This window comes from Jaculus jaculus, chromosome 5 (assembly GCF_020740685.1).
Source record: "Jaculus jaculus isolate mJacJac1 chromosome 5, mJacJac1.mat.Y.cur, whole genome shotgun sequence".
Classification (NCBI taxonomy): Eukaryota; Metazoa; Chordata; class Mammalia; order Rodentia; family Dipodidae; genus Jaculus; species Jaculus jaculus.
The window spans coordinates 78,499,167-78,508,164 of NC_059106.1; the positions used below are offsets into that span (position 1 = coordinate 78,499,167).

Sequence of the window (8,998 nt, forward strand, 5' to 3'; positions counted from 1 at the left end):
GCCTCCCAAGTCCCTCTGGCCTTCAAAGAGAGAGAGAGAGAGAGAGAGAGAGAGAGAGAGAGTTGTGGGAGGTATGTAGTGTATGAATATGTGGGTACAGGTGCATCGACCCCAGTGTGCACCTGTGGAAGCCATAGAAGAACACTGTGTGTCCCCCGCCATTGCTCACCCTCATAGTCCCTTAGATAGAGCCCTTTACTGAGCCCGGAGCTGTATGAGTCTCTCATTGATCCTGAAACTGCTGTTTTTGTGAGCCCCAGCGATTCTCCAGTTCTCCAGCCTCTGCTCCCATTGGACTGGCCATGCTCAGCTGCTCACAGTAGTGCCAGGGAATGAAACTCAGATGTCTCCAGTCCTCTCAGGCCCTCCTGCTTGAATGGTAAGCAGTCTCTACTCACTGAGCCATCTCCCCAGCCCCACTCTCTTCCTTCCCTTTTAAAAAATAGTTATTTATTTTCAAGGAGAGAGAGAGAATTAAGAATGAGTTGATGTGCCAGGGCCTTCTGCTCCTGCAAAGGAACTCCAGACACATGTGCCACTTTGTGCATCTGGTTTTATGTAGGTACTGGGGAATTGAACGTGGGCCAACTCAAGCTGGCAAGCTATACAATTAAGTGCCTTTAACTGCTGAGCCATCTCCCCGGGCCACTCTCTTCCTTCTTAACCATCAGGGTAACATTAAAAAAAAACTATTCACCCTTAACAGCCCAACCTCTTCTACCCCAAGCCCTACCACACATGGAAGCTTCTGGAAAGCTCTCTACACTGGATGTCTAGACTTTCCAGTGGAGCCCTCCTTGCCAAAGTCCCCAGCAACGCCCTCATCACTCTATCCCTGGTCATGTCTAATCTGGATGCCAGGACAGTGCCGGGCAAGCTGACTCACCTTTCCTTTTAGATCCTGCTGCCCTTGTGACCCCTCCTGGCTTCATCCCTGCTCCCTTGGGGAGGACTTTTCTGGATGCCTCCTTTGTCCTTCCCTCACAGAGCTGTTCAAGAGTTCCATCCAGGACCTCCTCGCTGAGTGATATGCTCCCAGCCTGAGGCTTCGGGAACCACTTGTGCGCGTCTGGCCTCTGATCCTTAGCTCCATCTCAGTGCTGCTTCCTGAGCTGGGGACCTGCACCTTCCATGGCATTGCCAAACCCTGACCAACCCACAGCAAGTCTTCCCTCTGAATCCTCCTGTGGGGCCCACAGCTAAATGATTGGACTGTCATCTCCCGATGCCCCCAGCCAGAGTTTCCTTTCCTACCCCCCACATGGTGGTGAGGGACTGACTCAGATATATATATAAGCCATCATATATATCTCAAAAACCTTTGAATGTCCCTGGTCATAATTTTTTAAGGTAGGGTCTCACTCTAGGCCAGGTTGACCTGGAATTCATTATTTAGTTTCAGGGTGGCCTTGAACCCTCCATGATCCTTTTACCTCTTCCTCTGTACTGAGATTAAAGGCGTGCGTCACCACACCAGGCCCTGCTTGTCTGCCTCACGCTTCTTAGACAGACATGCTCAAACCCCAGTGTTCTCATTGGACTTCTTTGTCCGGATCCATAAATCCAGTCTCCACCACACTCTCACCTTTTTCTGAGGCCATATTCCAGGTCTTTCCCAGGAACCTTCCCTTCCCTGTTTAGCTGGCAAGACCTCTTCCTACCCTAAGCTCCTGGGCACCTCTTGTCTGGTCACAATGGGGCACTCAGCTGTCACGTCTGCCTCCCTTCCTTCATGTACAGGCTTCTACATGTCCCAGCCAACTTTTCATTTTTTTTTAATATGGAACGCTTCACGAATTTGCATGTCATCCTTACGCAGGGGCCATGCTAATCTTCTCAGTATTGTCCCAATTTTAGCATATGTGCTGCCGAAGCAAGCACCCAGGCAACATTTTTGACAAGTGGGCCAAGTGACCATTCTTGGCAATAAGCTGTGGTCAGGGGTGGGACATCTCTGCCTGGCCAAGCCACAGAGGAGCCAGTGCCTGGCCTTCTAGCCACTGTGACAACCAAGAAAGCCTCCTAAGAGGTGGTAGATCCTCAAGATCCCTACAGCAGAAAATGCCTAGCCATTCCATGAAGCCATTCCACAAACCCTGAAAGAGGCCTGATCTGCCGCAACCAGCCTGAACCAACAGCACACTCTCATTGTATTCATCTAGTAAGATGGAGGGGCTTGCTTCTTACCACAGCATAGCTTCTCCTGTCCCGACCAGCAGCCTTACCTGAGTTCTGGATGGCTGTGAAACACACAATGTGAAAGGTCCTGCTTTCTGTTCCTGAGTACCCCTGACTATGGGACACTCTAGCAAGGCAGGTTCCCATGAATAACACAGAAAAGGAGATAGCTTACATTCAGCTGCTCAAGTGGGTACTGCACCGTCCTAAGCGCTGGCAATGAGAGCACTATTGGGAGTCACCTTCCTGGAGGTGTGAATTGGAATGCCCTGTCCTACCCAATAACAAATGTCAACACTTTAGTGCCCAAAGAAAAATTGGGACTCTAGAAAGGGCACTGGAGAAACAGGAACAATCATCATGAGATCCTAATATTAATACCACCCTGACATCAGAAATAGTCACATGTGGGTTGCAGAGATGGCTCAGTGGTTAATGCATTTGCCGGCAAAGCCTAATGACCTGGGTTCAATTCACCAGGACCCACGTAAAGCCAGATGCATAAAGTGGCACATGCATTTGGAGTTCATTTGCAGTGGCTAGATGGCCTGGTGTGCCCATTTTTTCTCTCTCTCTCTCTTCTTGCAAATAAATAAACAAAAGAAATAGCCACATGTGTTTCTATGCACTAAGTTCTGCTGTAGGCACATTATATGGATACGCATCTGCTTCTCTCAACGCAAACCCCCACATTACAGACAAGGTCTTCAAGGCAGAGCTGTGGGAAATTGCCCTGTGCTGTGTGGGTTACAAACCACAAATCCAGTATTTGAAGACAGGCAGCCTGGCTTCAGCACTGATCCTCACTCCCCACCATATAGTGGTTCCTGTGGCACAAGCAGTGTGGGATCTTTTTCCAGCCCAAGACCTGGCTGGATTTGAGTTTCCAGGGCGAGCATGAGCCAGAAGCTGAGAAAACTGGTTTTCTGGGAATGTCTGGGAGCTGATGCATGTGCTAAGCCTACGGGGGGCCCCTGATACATCCCTCTCCTCCACTGCCAACCCCTGACCCTGCCAGTCCCCTCTCCTTTACTGCCAACCCCTGACCCTGTAGTGACACATCCCCTGTCTTCCACTGCCAACCCCTGACCCTGCCAGTCCCCTCTCCTCCACTGCCAACCCCTGGCCCGGCCTTGATGCAGACCCTAAACTCTTCTAATGCTCAAACGGAAGTCCTGGAAGGCTGCCAGAGGCCACTGCTCTGCCTGACATGGGCGGGAAAGATAGGTGAAGAGCTTCTGGGAATGAGCTCGGGGAGGCCTGTGCAGACAGGCCTTCAGGAGGAACAGGTCAGGTTGTGGGTAGGAGTAAGAGATATGCGCACCCAGTGATACCTACCCCCACCACCAGAAGCCCGTCAGAAAGAGGGGAGCCTCTGCCAGGAGACTCCGGGGCTGTGCGGAGAGCATATGGGCACTGAGCCCAGATCAGCTGGTCATGACATAAGTGCAAACGGGACTTCAGTTGCACACACAGGTTCCTCAGCTCTGTGACAAGTCATGCCAAAGAGGAGAGCTCAGTTAATCTCACATCATCCTACGTTACAGATGAGGAAGCCACGGGTCAGAGAAGCCCACTTTCTGAGGTGGCTCTACCAGCAAGTGGCGGCACCTGGCAGCAGAGCCCAGGCTCGGGTACTGTTCCCATCCCAGCTGCCCCCAGCAGCGCCTGTGGAGACACTTTCCCATAGCCACTCAGATACCTACTGCTGGCAACGGGGTTACCTACCCCGTTCTCCCGCAGCCAGGGTGAGCCCCTGCCTCAACCGCCCACCCGTGTGCTAGGGACAGAAGGGGGACTTTATGTGCAATCTGCCTGACTCTCCAGAAAGCACTTAGGTTTACGATGTGCATGAAATTGATCGCCAGTTGGCGCGGCCCCCGCTCAGTCAGTGCCAGCCTATGCTGGCAGGAGGCTATCCCCACCCCCCACTTTCAAGGAGCATCAAAGCTGCCTGCCAAGGCCCCTCATGAGGGTCCTTCTCCAGGAAGGAGTGAAGAATGGAGGGAGGAATTCTGCCCAAAGGCCTTCCACAGTGCACATCCCCCATCCAGGGAGAGCTAAAAAGCTCTGTGTTTTATGCCAATTTCTGCCTCTCCAGCTTCCCTTCTAACGAGAGGATGCTTTCAAAGGCCCACTAATTGGTGTTTGCACCTCACATGCCACGACACTTTGATAGTCATTTAGGACGTAGGTCCATCTCTCAGAGAAGCTGCCTTGCCTGCACCAGGGTTGTAGACCTGTGTCCGTGCGCATGCGCACAAGCGAGGGCATGCCTGTGTGCGCATGAGAATACTCCGTGTCTTCTTTCCTACACGCGGGATTTGTGTCGTCGGCAGACCCCTGTGCACATGTGTATAAATGCTCCTTTGAGGATAGCTCTTGTACGCCTGTGAGTTTAGATATGAGTATGTAGGTGTGAACCTCCATATGTGCACACTGTTCAGGTGCATTTGTGTGCACATACGTGTGTGTCCATGTGCATGCTTTGTGTGTCTGTACGTGATGATGCTAGCATGTCTACTAATGAGGTAATGTTCATGACTAGATGCAGCTTGGGGTATGCAGGCTTGCACGCCTGAGCACAGGGTGGGGGAGCCGTGTTTGTGCACGGAGGGTATGCAGACGATGTGGAGATGAGCAAGGCCATTTCCCTGTGTGTCCTGGGGTGTGTGTGTGTATGTATTTGTGGGTGACATCCAGAGGAGCGGTGGGACACCAGACTAGGGGCTCAAGTCTTTGAGCTTGAAATCTGGCCCTGCCATTTTCTGGATATGCAATTCTAGACCTGTCACAAAACCTACTTAGACTTCAGTTTTTTCTTCTAGAGAAAGCTGTCTATTTGATATTGCAGAGCAGGTCAAATGGGAGACAATGTCCACAAAGGGCTAGTGAAACTATTCAAGGAGCAGGACACCGGGTGCACCTATGGGCAAATGGGACAGTCCCTCTCTCTCTTTCTCTCTCTCTCTCCCCCTTCTGTCCCTTCCCCTTCCAGGGACACCCTGTGGACACTTGAGGAAAGAACCAGAAGAATATTAGCAAAAGGATGGTCAGGCTTGAGGCACATGCCTGTGACCTCAGACATACTTGTTGCTTCCAAAGTGAGTTTCCACTTTTATCACCTACCTGTGACAGGTGCGCTGCTGAGGTGCAGAAGTAATGGGAGCTGATGATGGCAGAATTTGCTGTCAGGCCACTTCCTGCAACTGACCCTGCGGGGCGCCAGTGCCTTTTATTCCTGAGAAAAAGACTGGCTTCACCAAGATGAAGCCCTGTGGACTGTCAGGCACCCCACACACAGACACCAGTGTAACCTGGAGCAAGGCTCCTCCTTGAGACCCAGCCTGGGATGTCTACCTCAGGCTATGGGGAAACCATCCCAGAAGCCCAGCCCAGCCCTCTGTAAGCACACTGCAAACAGCACGTGTCTCACCCTATCGTGTACCTAGAAAGAAACCACCCCAGAGAAGGGGAAAGGCTGCTTAAGGGCACAGGGAAGATGCCTCCTGTACCCCAGAACACTATTCCAGCCCCTTCACCCCAGTTTGCCGACCACATTGCCCCATGGTTGGCATGCACCTGGTGGGTAGGTCATGGAGAGGACAGGATTCTCCATCCTGACAGGTCACAGCACTTTCAAACACAGCTGGGGATCAGTCCAGGGGCCCATTGTTTCACCATGTGGGAGAATGACTCCTCGATCTGGGCTTCACTGTCCCCCAAGTTGTAGCCAGTATATGTCTCTTTTTGCTCTTGACATCTTGCAGGGTACCTTTTTTAAAAAAATTATACCATGATTACAGACCACCCCCTCACACCAGAGCTTCTGGGGTCTGGAAATCAGAACTCAAGTGCTTAAAAGTGTGTGGCAAGGGCTTTATTCACTGAGTCATCTCTCCCAGACAACCTTTTAGATACTTTTTCCTTGTACCGGGAATTGAATCCAGGGCTCCAGATGCATAGAGGAACCACTCTGTGCTGATATACATCCCTAGTCCTTGATACTTTTTTAATTAAAAAAGTAAGACTTTAATAAAAGTCACACCCAGCAGCAATGGCACTGCAGCCAATTGATATTCCTATTATCATGAGCCCTGCCAACCCCCAAAGTCATCACTCTGCCCAGCATTAGGGTTAACTGCACCCTATCCCACCAATAGCTATTCCTTAAACCTGTTGCTATCCCCAGTGCCTACATGTCTCTAACATGGCTCTAGAACGAAGCAGAATGTTGGTTGTTCTCCCAAGTCCGTTTCCCTGTGCCTTACCCTGCCCCAGGCACAAGTCCCACATGAATCCGAACCTCTGCTCTCCTCCCAACAGCCAGGCCTAGCCTGCCCAACAGAACCTGTGGGCTAGGCTTGAGCCCTGAAGTATGACAGCCAGCCAGGGGGAGGAGAAAGGACCCAAGAGGATAGCAGGCCCCCTCTTCAAGCTTGTCGCCCCACCCACCCAGCCGGTGGCCTGTCTGCCTTCCCGAGCTCATTAACTGCAGGTCACCATTCAGCAGGAAAGACAAGGCGTGGGTTCTGCGGGCGTTCATTAGCCGTGAGAGGAACAGTGTGTGTGAAATTAGCAGTCACCTGAGGACCTCGATAATTTCATAATTAGGAGGCCTAATGGCTCCAGCTTTGGATGCCAAATGACTTAACCCCTTGCCTGCTGGGCCCCAAGCCCCCCTGCCCCCCGGACCCCAGCCCAAAGCTGTAAGGGAGGGTCAGCAGGAACGCCCTCTGCTCCATCCCCCTTCCCTAGGGCCAAACATGTTCATTCTGCCACCATAGCACCTGGCACAGGCAGGGAGCGCGGAAAGGCAAAGTTTATGAAATGAATGAATGAATGCATTAATGAATGAGCAGGTGTCTGGATGGGGAAAGAGCTGCAACCCCCACTGCAGGTGCTCACAGAGGAATGCTCTGGAAAGGGGTGAGGAAGGGCTCTCCATCTGCGTGAGGAGGTGGGTGGCTGAGCACATGCTTCTGTGTGTGCGTGCGCACAGGCACGTGCAAGAATGAGGGCACACACACACACACACACACACAGATGAGGGATGTCTGTTTCTATGAACTTTGTGTGTGGCCATGTCCAGGCTGCCATCTGGGCACACGCTCTGCTGCCTCCTGTCTCTATGGTGGGACCCAGGTGCTTCCCTCCATGTAGACTCTCTCGGCATGTCCAGAATGTCTCCATGGGGAACTTGGGGCATTCTTGGCCAGGAAAGGGGTCCTGAGGGGCTTGCTTTCAATCTACATTTGTATAGCAAGTGCACTGCTTTAACATGAACAGTTATCTGGGATTCTGGGAGACATGTTAACACTGCGGGGGGAGGGTCTAAAGTCATACCCTTTAGCTCAAGGGGATGGGACAGCCTCCAATGTCCACCCCAGTCCTCAGTCTGTCTCCACTCCTCCCAACCTCCCCACAGTCCTGAAAACAAGCAGGTGCAGGTGGAGGGATGGGTCCTGTCTAACACACACACCCCCATTGTGGAGAGGGAGCCCAGTGAGGCCACAGGGACCAGAGCGGAGGGAGGGAGGAAAGATGGGAACAATGAAGGAATAGAGAGGAAAGGGAGGGGATTGGGAAGAAAGGGGAGGAGGAGAGAGGATAGGAAGTCTGAAGAAGGTGAGAGAGGGGAGGGGAAGGCAGGGAGGCTGAGAGCATTATCAGCACTTAAAAAGCGAGCAGCTCAGTTCTTCTTTGGCACAAATAATGGCTTTTTATGAATAAATCATGTGTCAGACGCCTCCCAGGGAGTGGGCACGGAGGGGGGCGCGTCTGCTGGGCTCCAAGGCTGGTGGGGAGGGCCAGTCACAGACCCCCCCAGCTGCAGGGGTGTTGCCCCCCTGTCTCACAATGGGGCCCAGTAGGACAGAAGCTGCCTCTGGAATTATCACTGGCCTGAGCTGGAAGAGTTCAGTCGTCACTCTGAGGTGGTCTCCTTGCTTCCCCCCACCCCAGCCCCGCGCTTATGAGCTGGGCTGGCTCCGAGGAGCAGGAGTGTCCCTCTGCCCCCCCTCCTCTCTGACAGACAGCAGAGCAGCTCAGAAGATGTTCCTGGCAGGGGAACACCAGCCTGGTGCTCCCCAGAGAGAGTGATGTGCCAAATTAGGCAGGCACACCCAGAGAGCACAGCAGCGTGTGGAGCACATGTGGACACCAGGAGAACAACTCACAGCCTCTACACACATGTGGGTACACTCACAGATGAATATGCAGTCCTTCACACACTAACACGGTAGGCCATGTGCACACTCGACAGTGACCTCAGCCACCCCCCCCCCACACTACCACCACACACACACACACACGCACACACACATGGCCACACAGACAGATACATATGGAGACACACAGACCTGCACATGCACACCAACAGCCCACCCTCTGGCAGTCCGGGGTGGGGGCAGATTTGCAGCCCATCTGGAGCCCAGACCCAGTTGCGCTGCCTCAGAGACTGACTGTTGGGTGGGGCTGAGGCTGGGGCATGGTCCCAGTAGAGCCTGCAAGCCTTCTTGTGCTACCCACCAAGGACACCAAGCAAGGACACTATATACCAGTGAGGTCTCAGCCCCCAACTGTGAGCCTGAAACTGGGGATCCTGCTGGCTCAGATTTGTTATTGTTGCTTGGCTTCCTAGTTCACAGCCACCTCCTGAAAGGCGGAGTGCTTCAGGAAAACCTGATCATTGTAGAGGGACCCCTGCCTCTGCCCCTCACTGGTAGTGTAACCTCAATGATGCCAACCTAACTTGCTCTTTAAACAAATCTGAGACAGGTGTTTGGTTCCAGACCAGGACGTAGGACTCCTGGAGACA

At 52.7% G+C, this 8,998-nt stretch overlaps 1 non-coding gene across 1 annotated transcript; it reads right to left on the bottom strand.

Moving 5' to 3' along the window:
• Nucleotides 1-1,774: 1,774 nt before the first annotated feature.
• On the bottom strand, nt 1,775-1,881 carry LOC123461114. Its single transcript, XR_006637432.1, has one exon. It is a non-coding gene; the product is annotated as a U6 spliceosomal RNA (small nuclear RNA).
• Between the last annotated feature and the right edge of the window lie 7,117 nt (nt 1,882-8,998).